The following is a 15293-nucleotide window of genomic DNA, read 5'->3' on the forward strand; positions in this document are numbered from 1 at the left end:
GAGTATATTCGGACTTGTGTACCACCATGTGAGCGTCTGCTTGTAAATTGTTGGTATTTGGTACTTGGAGTCTCTTGTTCCAAAGAAGAGACTGCATATTTATTTTATAGATCAAGCAATCATTAACTGGTTGGTAGTCTTTACAGTGCGTCAAGATAAGCGCCGTGAAAACAGTTAAGCACCGAAATACCGAGGCGTTTACCCCCAAGTGCTATCAGTTCGCTTTACGCTTATGGAGTCTAAAACACCTCGGCCGCCCTAACTCAGTTAATGACTGTTAATGTTTTATTTTTGTTTAATTTTAATATTGCATAGTTTATACGCAAACACATACATCAATATTGCTGGCCAGCACAATACAACAAGGAAAAAAAGGCAGGAGAACAATCTTCTTTATTTTTCATGTAAAAACATACACACTGTCAACACTTGCCACTTGCAACACCGGGTTCGTTTCAGTTCAGAATGTTTACAATTTTCGATCGACACACATTCGCAAAGTTACATGGATTCACAAATTGACATGGATTTACAAAGTTGCACTGATGTCCATACACGGGACAATGTTCAAGTTATCGGTGCGATGTACCCACTGTTTTGTCGCAGCTGTACGCCACACGTATGTATTGACTACTCGGTGTCCACATCGAGGTTTGCAAATTGGCACTGAAAATAGAAAAGCAAATTGTGTTAAACAGTAAACGATGAGAGTAAACAGCCTGAAATGATAAAAACATGCATGTGTAATATACTATGCATCAAATGAAATAGTAAACACAAACTTCTAAAGAAAAACAAACAACTCTACCAACTGTTTGACTGATACTTACTTTTTTGTGTTGTGTTGTCTATTCAGGCGCCTTGCTGTCACTGCTCGTCTAAAAGTTGAGCTTAAATGAAATAGAAGGCCTGATAAGAAACGTTCAATGTGTGTTTGTACAATGTGTAAACTTACAGCTTATATGCACAATTTTGCATTTAAAGATACATAACAGTAAACGAATTTCAATCAATTGTTCAACTAATACTCACTTGTTTGTTTTGTTGTTTCCACAAAGGCGCCTTGTTGTCACTGCTCGTCTAGTAGTAAAGCTGACTCGTCTAGTAGTAAAGCTGAAATGGAATAGAAAGCATGATAAGAAACTTTTAAATGTGTTTGTACAACTTACAATTTATGAACAAAATATTGATCTATAACAGTAAACTTGAAACAGCGAACAATTCTACTTACCTATGTTGTTCTCACTGAAATACAAAAGTCATGTTCATAGCATATTAACACACAATGAGTACAACTCAAAACGTTTAGTAAGAAACTCAGAACTTACTTTGTATTTTGTATCCTATCCTTCTGCTGGCAATCTTATTCAGTCTACACTCGAGCTGAAATCAAGACGCAATGCATACTTGTAAATTTTGCCAAATAACAAACAGAACTGTGAACCAAAACGTTAACTGAACTAACTTTTCAACTGTTTTGATACTCACTATGGAAACTGAAATCATACAAACATTTTGCATAGCACAATACATTTGTAGTGTCAAGTTTAAGAATGATTTTTTAACATCTGTTTTTACTAACACAAAGCCAAAATATAAAAGACATGATATGATAAAAAAACACAATATGCATACAGAATTTACATTAAGAAACACAATCTACTTACCATTGCTGACCTAAAATTGAAAAAAATACATTTTGTGTAGCACAACAAAATTTGTCATATTTAGTTAATACACGGATGAAGTGTACTTACATCTGCCCAGCTGAAATGGAAACGCGAATAGCAGAACAAAAGTCCTCAAACATATTTCAATATGCAATTAGATAAAGCAAATTGAACTTACCAACAGGCAACTGACATGAACAAAACACATCTTGCATAGCAGAACAAAAGTCATTAAACATATTTCAATATGAAAATTAAAGAAAGCAAATTGTACTTACCAACAGGCAACTGAAATGAAAAAAATAACTTTATATAGCAATATACAGTTCATCAAAACAGTTCAATATGAAATTATAGAAAGTTAGTGTACTTACCACAGCCATACTGAAATGAAAAATACAATAAGCATTGCATAACAGTATACACGTCATCAAAACAGTTCAATATGAAATTATAGAAAGTAAGTGTACTTACCACAGCCATACTGAAATGAAAAAAACAATAAGCATTGCATAACAGTATACACGTCATCAAAACAGTTCAATATGAAATTAAAGAAAGTTAGTGTACTTACCGCAGCCAAACTGAAATGACAAATACATTAAGCATTGAATAACAGTATACAATATAAAGAAGTGAAACTCCAGCTGATGGAGCAGTATTGAATTTTCATTAAAACAATTAGTTGGTCCTTTATTTAAGGCAAGTGACCGATTGCCAAAGTCATCAAAACAGTTCAATATGAAATTATAGAAAGTTAGTGTACTTACCAACAGGCTACTGAAATGAAAAATACATTAAGCATTGAATAATAATCAAGACTTACCTAGCTGATCTTGAATCATTCTCTGTTTTTCAACTTCTCCGTTGTCCAAAAGTCTGCTCTGTTATGACCCACCACTCAAATCTGAAAAATAGTTAAGCAAAACAAAGCACAAAACAAACCAAAAGTGTAGTTCTCGTACCTCATATTTTGTGCAGAGTTTTAACAGCCAATTTTCTTCTTGAAACATGTACTCGTCTCTTTTACGATCCACTGTGGAACAGTCACAGCAATGTAAGTCTGAAACATAGAAGGGCATTACAACACAACATACAAACCAGTATATTTGTATCGACTTACCTTGTGGCTAGAGCCGAGACACAGCTGCTGAATTTCTTTTCTGTCCCAAGCTGTCGAAACATCTCTGCAATGTTAACCTGAGACAGAGTAAAAAAGAGAAACATTTTGTATACAACATAGCAAACACTTACCTTGTTTATAGACCTGAGTTGCAGCAGTGATTCTTTCTTGAAATCTTCTTCGTTTCCGTCACTAAATGAGAGACCAGAAAAATAGCATGCAGTGCAAGACACATGAGTTAAATCAAACCAAAATTGTGTTTGTACTTACCTTGCTTCTGTAGAGTTAAGTCACAGTAGTGGAATTCATTCTTCAAACACATTTCTCTGTCTACACCAGGGACTGAAATCTGACACAGAGCAAAGCAAAGTATGCATGGTAAAAATCAAACAAAAACACATGTTCAACTTACCCATTGTATGTTTCATCCACTTTCTGATCTATGGTCCTCTTCTTGAATCGTCTTCGTCGCTAACTGCAAGTACACCTGAAACATAAAAGCATGCACAAAACATACCGTATACAAACTATTTTGTATCCACCATTTGATTGCTTTTCTGTTCAGGTCAGCTTGAAACCCCATCACTGCCAACAGCATCTGAAAAGTAGTACAACACAAACAAACATAACATATCATAAGAACAGTTTAACACAACAGATATGAGAGCTCTCGCAACCACGTCTGTTCTGTTCGACTGTTCAAAGGCAACTGACAGTACTTCACTGACAGCATATTTTTTTAAAAATAATTCACTAACATTGAGTTATTCTAAACTTACCTTCAAGGCTTGTTGAGAAGCTCCAAAATCAAGACTGCTTGGCTCCACTGTTCACTGCACATCACTGCATAAGCACTCCTGACCTGTATTAAAACAAAACATGCATAGAACAAACATTCAGTCAAAAGTACTTACCTTTCACTTTTTCACTGCCCTGTAATCAACTCCAGTCATCATGACATCTCTGTTTGAAAGTCTGAAACATATGAAAACATGCAATTGAAAACAAACATAGTTTTAATACTTACCTTCCAGCAATGAATGAGCTCCAGAAAACACGACTGTTCACTCCAGCTGGCAGACTTGAACTGCCAGCAAACATCTGAAAATCTAAACAAAGCATTCATGTTCCATACTTTACTAGCCGTTCGATTAGAGTTACTGACATACTCATCATCCAAAATAGAGTACACGAAAAGCTAGCAAAAAATAGGTTTTTCTCTGTTCATATGTTATAGACTAAATGAAACCATGATGATGAAGTAACTCACTTTATCTCTTCTTCTTTCAAAATACAAGTGTTCATAGTGAAATGAAACAAACTTACCTTTTCGTTTACCAGCTCTGTTCAAATGTCAGGTCTTCATCTCATGTCATATCTGAAACGAACTAAATCAAAACATGCATAGTATACAATCATTGATAAAATTTCGAAACATTTGTATGCTTCATAGTTCTGTGTATTTTTCACTTTACAGATCACGGACAGCTGGCGACCACAAAAGCGAAAACATTGTTGTACTACTCAAACATTGCTGTATAAGGCTCACACTCATGAAAACCCACCGACAGAGTTGTTATAGAGTGATAATCCCTAAAATTGTACAAAACGAATCGAAATCAGTTTTCATTCATCATGATTTATTGAAACAAATTTATACTACAATACTCACCACTGCGCACTGAAATGAAATAGAAATGTTAACTAACGTCATGCAAATACAAGTAAACCAATATCATATCGTTTTTAGTACATTTGATACATGTTCATAAAATATGTTTGCAATCATTTTTCCATCATCTGTCCGTTATACACCATCATCGCTCATCACAACATATCGACACTATATCAGTACTGAGTAATTTCTACACAACGCATTACACTTCTATACAAGTTCAACACACCGCTTTAAAAACCATCATACATCATCATACACAACTCCACTCTAACCTATCGTGAAACATGTGCACAGTCAAACGAAAAAGTTTGTACTCACGTTTTTGTAGACAGCAGCTCCAAGAAGCACGTCCGCACAGCTCGACATCTTAACCTCAACTGACAGTCAATCGCTTGACGCCACAACATAAATTTAATTATCCACAACCGTCAAAGTCAGAGCTTAAAAAAACACGTCCGATCAATCCTATTTCAAGACTTTGAGTGAAGTTAAGTTGTTAAAAAAATGTTTGTCAAACATTTCATATATAACGCTCTCAAAAATTGTCAGTCAATACTAAACGTTCAAAAGTTAACATCGCATGAGAGTATGATTTCAAAGTACAATTCAGTAAAAGTCAAAACTGTTCATCAATTTTCAGAGCTCACGAAAGTACGTCAGTTTCCTTCAACGTCCAAAACAAAAGTCAATTAGGACTTTCATCGTAAAAAAAATTCAAAGTCAAAATTTTGTCAGAGCTCATAAATGCACGTTCGTGTTCGTCAAAGTCTTTCATTTAACTAAGATTCAGTCCTAGTAAAAAAAAAGTCAAAACTTTTTTCAGAGCGCTTTAAAAACACATCCGTATCGGTCAATGTCAAAGTCGAAATTGAGAGTTCTTTACGCGCGCAAGTCAAATTATAATTAGGTCACGACGTCGAGAGCTTCGAAAAACACGTCCGATCTCTTCAACGACCTAACCAAAAATGACAGAAAAGCACATTGAAAATGTTTATACTTCATGATTTGAGTTTACGATTGAATGTGTATTTGATAAGAAATCTTAAAATCATACTTACCATACAAAAATCCTATCAATATTGACTTTGTGCTGATATTTTTTCATGACCATACAAGCCGAAATATTTACAGCTTGAATGGGCATAAAAATTGATAAGCATGAGTCTGTCCAATCCATCCAGTATTTCCTTCGTTTTAAAGCAAATCCATGGTTTTCTAGTCTTTAATCTGGTTATGAGGCGTACCCAACGCAGATTTGCATAGTCAATGTAAAAACGACAAAATGCGAGTATATACAATTTTTATTTAAAATATCCAGTCAAACATACTAACCTACACTAATTCTGAAATAATCCTAGATCATATAAAATATGTGAGTAATCCATCAAAAATATTTAATACTGTACATTTAACTCCAGCACAAAATATTCCCTTATACCTGTTTAGTTTTCTTCATAGCCTAAGCATTTCAATATTTGTTTTCGATTTCGAGAACTCAATTGTTTACATGACGTTCGTATGACGAAAGCAGCTCGATATGATTTCGCACTATTTAAGCGACTACAGCGGTGTGCTTATTTCAACCGCGTTTTGTGAGTATAGTACATAACCATAATATTTGTATATGATTGTATAGGCGCTAGTGTGCTGAACATTTTTATATATGTGGTTTGATATTTATGTTCTAACCCATTTCATTCGGCAGACAATTGCCATGAACTAAGCATACGCAAAGTCTCGTAGCAATCGACTTTCGAATTTAGGATGGATCGACCTAATTGTTACAGAGTTACTATTGTTGTTGATTTTCAAACGGAAATATGCACAAAAATTTCAGCAAAATATTTCTAGCACCATTAACGTCTCTGTGTGGGTTATATTTGCATTGATAACAATAAAATGTTTCACTCTTTTTTTAAGATTTTCGTTGATTTCGCCACACACTCCACAGGTCTTCGAAGTGTATGCTTCATCTTGAACGTCCAATACACAGCCAGTATTCGCAGTCCGGTTTGTTAGCCGCTGGCGAAATCTGTAATGTTGCCAATATAGCAAATCCCTTTAAGCTCGTTTTGATAAATGTTTTTTATTTACCATTGGCGCTACGTTGATTTTACCCAGTGCAGCATACTGATACTCTTTCATTGACGAAATGTGAGGAAAGCTTTAGGTGAATATCTTCTACAAACGTTTTTAGTTTTAAGTGTGTTTTCTTCAGTGATACAATTCGTTCACGTGCTGCTTGTTGTTGCTTTTTGTTTTGCGCTTTAGTCAAATGCATATGGGCATGATCTATTTTATTGTGGAGTTTGCTAATCACATACTGCTTGTCTTCCACGATGCCAACTTGGAAAACACTGCAGTCAATTGGGTCATACACTGTAGCAAACGGTCTACCACCAGGATCTATTCCACACACACGTTTATCTATTGTATCGTTTGATGCATTTCTTCGTGTATACTTTGGATCACAAGGAATATTCATGATAAACGTCCCATTAGCACGCTTTACAATTTTGACATCGTGATCAATAGGCGGAATGTTTGTTATTGGTTTAGCCAATTTTAGGAACCTTTCTTTAGGATTTGAACGCTTTTCAAAATTGTCCGGCATCATACAGATATATCGGTTTAGCATATTATCGGTAGACACATCTTTGCCTAAAAGATGTCGTATGAACAATTTTGGAACACAAAACAATCCTTGAAGATATTTAATACAGACATCGGTCGCTTTTGTTTCGACTTTTATGTCTTGGCTGACTTGTACGACGTACACAAGTTTTTGCACGATGTTCCTTTTACTGAAGTCATTTTGTTGTTGAAGAACCAGTCATCATGTTCCATCCTGTACTGCGGGTCTACATCACTGGTATTTGCTTTGCCAGCAATTTTCTGTAGCTCGAATTGGTGTGGACTTAATCCTTTTTCGTTAACTAACCACAAGCACCAATTATACGTATAGTTTGAAACGCGTAGCATTTCATTGAGGAGTCGTTTTTAAGTGTTTAGTAGGACGTAGTCTAACCGAAAACGACGTTCAAAATTTATCAGACTGTGTCTTTTGCTTTTTTACACTTGCAGACTGTAACAAATGAATCACATCGCAATCAGTTTTCTCATGATTTATTAAATCTTTTCTTCTTATATATTCACACCAATACTACATACTTTTGTGTTTGTGGACGTTTGCAGCATCCCAAAATGTTAATTGCTCTGGTTTGCGTTTCATGGCTGTACAATACAAAGCAACACAGGAATTCGTTTGCTTATATACAAATATTTGTAATAATCTGATATCGGGGCGATACGAATGAAACCGTATCCCGACTAAAATGGGTTAAAATATCTAACAAATTTGCGTTAAGATCAAACTATCATAACTCGCCCATTCGATTTTGTATATGCACATAGTATTAGAATGAGCGCATTTAAATTTCTGTTAATATGGTGAAAATTTTATTGAATTTGGACAACGGGTTCTAGAGATATTGCATTTAAACCACTTTCAAAAAAACACAATTTTTTATCATCGATATGTAAACGCCGCTTTAATTTGTAGGATAGATTTATTGAAATGACGTCATGAATCTTCGTTTTAACTCGATACATAAAAGTTCAAAATTTCGATAAGCAAGAATGCGTTTTCTCGAAGTAGTTTCCTTGTTATCAAACCTTTTGTGGAGTATCATATATCAAAATTTCCACATATGTCAACATGTTCAGCATAATAGCGCCAACACAATGAAACACAAATATTATGGCTATCTGTACAATTGTTCGTGTAACTTTGAAATATCAAGAAAATTTGCGTTAAAATCAAAATATCATAACTCGCGCATTCGATTTTGTATGAGCAAATAGTGTCAGTATGAGCGCATTGAAATTTCTGTTCATCTGGTAAAATTTTATTGAATTCGGACAACGGTCCCTAGAGATATAGCACTTAAACCACTTTCAAAAAAACACAATTTTATATCATCGATATGTTTACGCCGCTTAAAGTTGTAGGATGAGATTTTAAAATGACGCCATGAATTTGCACCAAGATTGAAGGGTCAAAATGCTTTGCAATTCATGAAGTGTGTGTTTGTTGTGATATGGTTTTCTGTCCGTATTATTGCAGCGTTTCAGAAAACTATTAAGTATATTACACCAAAATGCACATAAACGAATTCCTTGTCGAATGATACAACAAAATTGCACTTATGTGACAGATTTACTTTTTACTTTATAACAACCAAAGTTTGGCCAAGAAACAGAAATGTTGACATATATCCACTTATCTACTAGCAACATGTTTCAACTCTTATTGTTCCTGTCTATTTGCTGGTTATGGTAGAGAAAATTTCATCGAAATGCGTTCACGCGTTATTGAGACAGTTAACATAAACCGCTTCCATACAAACACAGTTTTATGAACAATTCGCTATCTTACAACGTTCGGTCATAAAAGTTGAAAATTTCTATAAGCACGAATGCGTTTTCTCGAAGTATTTTCCTTGTAATCAGACCTATTGTGGAGTATCATATATCAAAACGTGCAAAACAGAATTCCCTATAGAATGATAGCAATTGTTATGTACTTGTATTGAATGGGAATTTTTTTCCTTGTCCGCGAAGTGATTTTCATGCGAAAAACTAAGAATTTCTACTATATGCGAATATGTTAGCAAAAAATGATCCCCACAAAACTTGTTGTTATTAACATGTTCTATATTATTGCGAAAATGTTGGGTAGATCGGTCAACTATTTGAAGAGAAAACATGTTCTCAACTTTTTTGTAGACGCATTTCGCTGTACAATAGTCTTTAACAGATGAAACGACGTTGTGTTTTTTATGAAGAATTTGTTGAAGGCGTGTTTAAAGCAAAATGGTTTTCGGTCTATAGTGAAGCCAATTTTCAACACACTATCAAGTATGTGGTATAAAAATGTGCAGAATTTAATTTAGTATAAGCAGATGTTCCAATCACTCCGGAATCTATGAGAACAAAAACGTTTTTTATTCACTGACCCGTTTCCCAAGCACAAAACCGCAATTTCCACACACACGCGTTAAAGCTAGGGAAAATATATTAGCGTATAAATTATAACCAATATTGCACTTAGCAAGATGATAAAAATCGCATGTTGTTATCTCAGGTGGTTGGAAAGGAACGCGAAGTTAAACTTTGTACGAAATCACTGTTCTATTCGCAAAGCAATTTTTCGACGTTGAGTCAAAATCTGAAGTTAGACAGAAATGCGTTTAGGACAAAATCGTTATCGTACTGTATTTTTTGTGTGTTTAGACATACAGTAAAGTGTAATACATCAAAATGCGTCGAATCGAATTTCCTACAAGCAAATACCAAAATAACGATGAATGCTCTTTTCATAAAAAAGTTTTCTTGATAGCGAATTTTTTCTAAGTTGAATATCTGATACAATGAGTCGTGCGAGAACAATAAAGGCGAAAAAAAAATTGTAGCAATCATAGGATTAAATATAATGGTAAAAAATCATCTTAATATCATGAGACGTTATCGAGCAAATTGAGTTAAACCGATGTAACTTAAACTCTTCCCTCGCTTGTTTACATTGATAAAAACGACGTTCGAGAGCTGTAGATCAAACTGATGTTTTGTTCTTTAAAAAGGGAATTCGTGATTATAGGCAAAATGGTTTTCGGCTAGTCTTGATCAAGCGATACAATAAACATACAAGCATTTCATATCAAAATATGCATAATCAAATGCTCTGCATGTTGATATCATTTGTGTTTCACAAAACGATAGGATGAAAAGGTTTTCTTGTTGCGAACGTTTTCAAAGTGATTTCAATCACATAAGCATGTATGTTGGAACAAAAATAAGAATAGAAAAGTTGTAGCTAACAATAAGCTGGGCAGTGTACTTGAAATTTGATATTGGTGCCATGAATCGTTCCGGAGATAGTTAACTTAAACCGATATGCTGTTTAATCTTCCCTCGTTTGTTTACATGTTGCGAAATGACGTACTGCATGTCATGAATTTTAGCGCGATGCCGATGTAAAGAATAATATAAATGTTGCGTTTAACTTTCTACGTGTTCAATCGAAATGATTCACATACATACAAAGTGTTATACACAAAATCATGTAGAAAAAAACGTCATATTCAACGATACACATTCTGTATCGCAAAACAAAAACACAAACAAGTTTTCTTTATAAAGACTGTATTTTCGATCATAACTAAGTTAAATATCATAGTCAAATTTGATCCCCGTATTTGCAGTTTTGCAAATTTGCTATTCATCTTAATCAAGGAGTTTGGTATGCAAGCCCTTTGCTTTGTCTTTACAGTGAAAACGCACAAGCCCGTTGGGTATAAAAGGTGACCCGGACAGCTTTGGTTATCATTCGTGATTTGAAACTCCAAGAGAGAACATTGACTCGAAACCATGTCGAAATACGCACACCGACTGCCGAAGTTCGAGGAAACAGATGCTCCAAGAAGCAATAGCCAAATGACTGACAAGGGCAAGCGGCATGCTACAAGGCCATACACTCGACCAGAACAATCGGCGTCGATTGATTTTAAGTCGTTCGGCTATCATCTGAACAGACTTGGAAGTCAGGTAACAGCGTTTGTTAACAGCAGCGACTACGCTATGTCAAAGGAAGGTCGCGAAGTCTTCACAAAAATGATATCGTGTCTTCAGAAGGCTTCCTCGTACCAGAGAGAAGCTAGTGAACATTTGGTCAATGATCAAGAGCGTTACTTCAATGAAGAGTGGTCTAAACGCAAACGCGTGCTAAAAGAGCTACATGAATCGTCACCGAAAGGATAATATCGCAGCTTCAATTCGAGAAGGAACAGGCTTTGGATTTGCAAAGAAGAAAACTTATTGAAGAGAAAAATGAGGCTATTCGACCATGGAAAACGTGTACCATATGCTACGATGGAGAAAAAAATGTACCTTAACAAAATGTTCGCATACTTTTTGTGAAAACTGCTGCCTGATGATGTTCGATGGAGGCTGCGCTGTGTCGAGCTGACGTTAATGGTTGGGTGCGAATGCTTTTGACGGATTAGATGTTTTGACTTTGTGCATATGCTTGTTGTGCAATAAAATGTGTTTGCAATAAAATGTTGAAATGCATCTCATGTGTTGGTCGTTAGTTGAGCAGGGTAAATAAAGTTTGATTGTAGAGCAAAATAACAATGAGCTCACAAACAATTTCGTATCGAATTGCGATGGATTGAATACTTGATCAGACAATGCCTGACATAACGCTAACTTGTCACAAATGCGATTAAAATAGAAGTTTGATTTCAGAGATAAGTGGTTCTAACATTAAATACGTACAGAGTAACAACATTTCAGACATCATAAGCTAACTATTGTGGTTTGTCACGAAAATGAACGTTCAAGAACTTTTCCGTATCAATGTTTCAACGCGAACTGTGTTTTTGATTTCTATGCATGAACGAGAAACTTGCATACAGCGTCACAATTTCATGTTCACGTTGACATTGATCATATTGTGGAATCTAGAACATCTAGTAGTATCAACATTTTTCGCAATGTGCAGCGAAATAAAACACAAATAATATAACTCAAACTTGTACGATAAAAACCCAGTCTTTTGACAAACTCCATCATTCTCATTTGAGTAAGTAAAGCGAAATGGTCTCCAAACAGCATGTCGATGTTGGTTTATGTTTGGATGATGGAAGTCATCAATTATATCTCACTCCAAGTGAGCTCAACCAAACTTTATTTTATTTCGCAGCTTGTACAGCAAAATTCAAACGACTCGTCAGGTTCGAGTAGTACTAAGAATTCGAATAAACGCAAAGCTATTGGTGATTCCGATGGACACACTGTCAAAAAACCTAAAGGCTCTCGAAATGCAAAACAAAACGCATTTTCATCTGAAAATAAGCAGACTGACTTCGTAGAGTAGTATTTTAAAAAACAAAAAAGAACAAAATCGTTGCACGGTAAAGCTCAGATAAGAATCAATAATCTAAAATAAGTATTGCTGACGCTAAAATCTGAAGAAAGTACCATTGAAAATTCAAGCCAAAAATCTTCCATTGGACATGCGACAGCGCATATTACGAATGTTATCGAAAGTATATCCAGCGAATTACAGAGCAGTGGCGAAATCGGCAAGTGCAGAATATGTAAAAACTAAGACAATCCACCAACAATTATTAGCAAGGCGTGCGGGCACGGGTTGTGCTTTAGAACTGCATCATGAAGTATTTGAGTACGTATACAACAAAAAATCTGGGCGACTGATTTGTCTGAAATGCAAACATCAATACGATGAGAACGCCACATATCAAATTGGTGCTCGCTATGGCATTATTGGTAGATACATAGAATGAATAAATCATATTAAACATCTAATCTGTGTTTTTTCACATGCTTGAAAGGAATGGTATATGCTTATGTGACTTTAGGCTCATATTGGCCTTAAAAAATAGCAAAATGAAAACTCAAATGAACACACGTTATTGTACAAGATTTTTACCCATAACAATTGTTTACATGACGTTCAAACAAACACAATTTTCTATCGCCGATATGTAAACGCCGCTTTAAGTTGTTGGGTGATATTTATTGAAATGACGTCCCGAATTTGCACCAAGAACGAAGGGTCAAATGCTTTGCCATATGATAGTCAATCTGGTTATTTTTGGACCAGGTTATGTCATTTTTGTCATGTTAAACCTTACATTTGTGTTTTTGTTTTATAAGATTTTACACAGAGTTGTTAGTGAAAGAATCTGAAAATACTGAACACTGCCATTTCACACAAGTCAGACAAGTAGACGGTTGTGTTTCACAGCGCCTGGTACACAAAATATAAATGCTCTCTCAAGAGTAAGAAAAGTCAAGCTTACAATTGAAATCAAAATCCTATATAACAAGCCCCATATTGGATACTGTCATGTAGTGTAGCTACTTAGAACCAAGCATTAAATCAATGTGCATCTTTTGAGGTATAACCATTAAATGAAATCATAACATCAATGCACAAAAATACTGATAGGGTAACAGAGACAGGCTTCACACGGTTTTTGCTCAACAACACATGCAACATTTCAATATGAAGTGATCATGAATGTCATGAGACAGTAGACTGTGACTGTTCCCTTTTTTGTTAATTCATTTAGTTCAAACTGTTATGCGTGATTTGTGTATCAACTTTCACAAGTTACTACAATGTGGAAACATACATTTTGCAAACATCTTGTACTAGCTAAATAATAACTCCTTGTCAATGTGCATTGTTTACTGAATGATTTCTATAACCAGTAATCCTGTTGCTTTTGATAGTGATAGATCAGAAATTAAACAATTGACTAATGCAGCCATTTCACATGTTCATGCCAAAGCCAGGACTTGAACCTGGATCTTTTTCAACCAGCACAGGACTGGAGAAAGCGTTATACATTCTACTACTCTGGTGTTTGAACTGATCAATACCGTATAGTCAATATGCATAGCAGCCCAAACCTAGTAACATCAGTCATGTCTCTTCAAATAAAATACCCAATTTGACCATGTATATAACATTTGTTCACTTATGTTCAACCCATTTTAGTCGGAATACGGTTTTGTTCGTATCGCCCCTATATCAGAAAATTAAAAATATTTGTATATAAGCAAACGAATTCCCGTGTTGCTTTGTATTGTATAGCAATGAAACGCAAACCAGAGCTATTAACATTATGGGATGCTGCAAACGTCCACAAACACAAAAGTATGTGGTATTGGTGGAAATATATTAGAAGAAAATATTTGATAAATCATGAGAAAACTGATTGCGATGTGATTCAATTGTTACAGTCTGCTAGTGACAAAAAGCAAAAGACACAACCAGATAATTTGTTAACGTCGTTTTCGGTTGGACTGCGTCCTACTAAACATCAAAAACGAGTCCTAAATGAAATGCTACGCGTTTCAAACTATACGTATAATTGGTGCTTGTGGTTGATAAACGAAAAAGGATTAAGGCCACATCAGTTTGAGCTACAAAAAATCGTTTGCAAAACCAATGCAAGTGATGTGGATACGCAGTATAGGATGGAAAATGATGATTGGTTCTTCAACAATAACATGACTTCAGTAAAAACAACATCATGTAAAAAAATTCTACATCTTACAATATAAAGAAGTGAAACTCCAGCTGCTGGAGCAGTATTGAATTTTCATTAAAAACAATTAGTTGGTCCTTTATTTAAGGCAAGTGACCGATTGCCCAAACAGTACAAAACAGCACAATACAGCACAATACAAACCAACATAAACACAAAATATGAATAAAGCTGGGGTCACCGCCTTGGAACGGTCAATGCAAAGCATTGGGGGTTTAAACCTGGTTATAGAGCGCTCAACCTCACACTTGGCCCAGCAATATTCATAATACATTTAAGTGTAAATAAAATTTAACGTCATAGCATTGTAACTCAAATTAAACAATAATAAAAGGGAATTAAAACGCATTCAATTTAATTACTATTTAATTACTCAATTGCATTGAAGATACAAGAGTAACAGAATTACACCTTTTTGGCGAACGATCAAATAAAACTATTAACAATTGTCAACTACATTCCTTCTTTATAGAAAAGATTTGAGAATGTAGAATCATAGAGTTAATATCTCAGATAATCATCGCGCAAATACAGGAAGAAGCAGCAAGTCAGCCAAATCACTCAAATCAAAACTGAAACGACCCATTTCTGTATCAAATATCATTCAGGGATCGTTTTGTGTTCGAAAAGTGTTACTACGACATCTTTCAGGCAAATATGTTCCCACCAATAATACT

The 15293-nt window shown here is 35.0% G+C and overlaps 1 long non-coding RNA gene across 1 annotated transcript; it reads right to left on the reverse strand.

Annotated features, from left to right (window-relative positions):
* Positions 1 to 355: 355 nt before the first annotated feature.
* LOC127876423 (uncharacterized) lies at positions 356 to 1843 on the reverse strand. The gene is made up of 4 exons (XR_008047850.1): positions 1329 to 1843; positions 1033 to 1113; positions 831 to 890; positions 356 to 666 (listed from the first exon to the last, which is right to left on the reverse strand). It is a non-coding gene; the product is annotated as an uncharacterized LOC127876423 (long non-coding RNA).
* Between the last annotated feature and the right edge of the window lie 13450 nt (positions 1844 to 15293).

The sequence above is a fragment of the Dreissena polymorpha genome, chromosome 4, assembly GCF_020536995.1.
Source record: "Dreissena polymorpha isolate Duluth1 chromosome 4, UMN_Dpol_1.0, whole genome shotgun sequence".
Lineage (NCBI taxonomy): Eukaryota > Metazoa > Mollusca > Bivalvia > Myida > Dreissenidae > Dreissena > Dreissena polymorpha.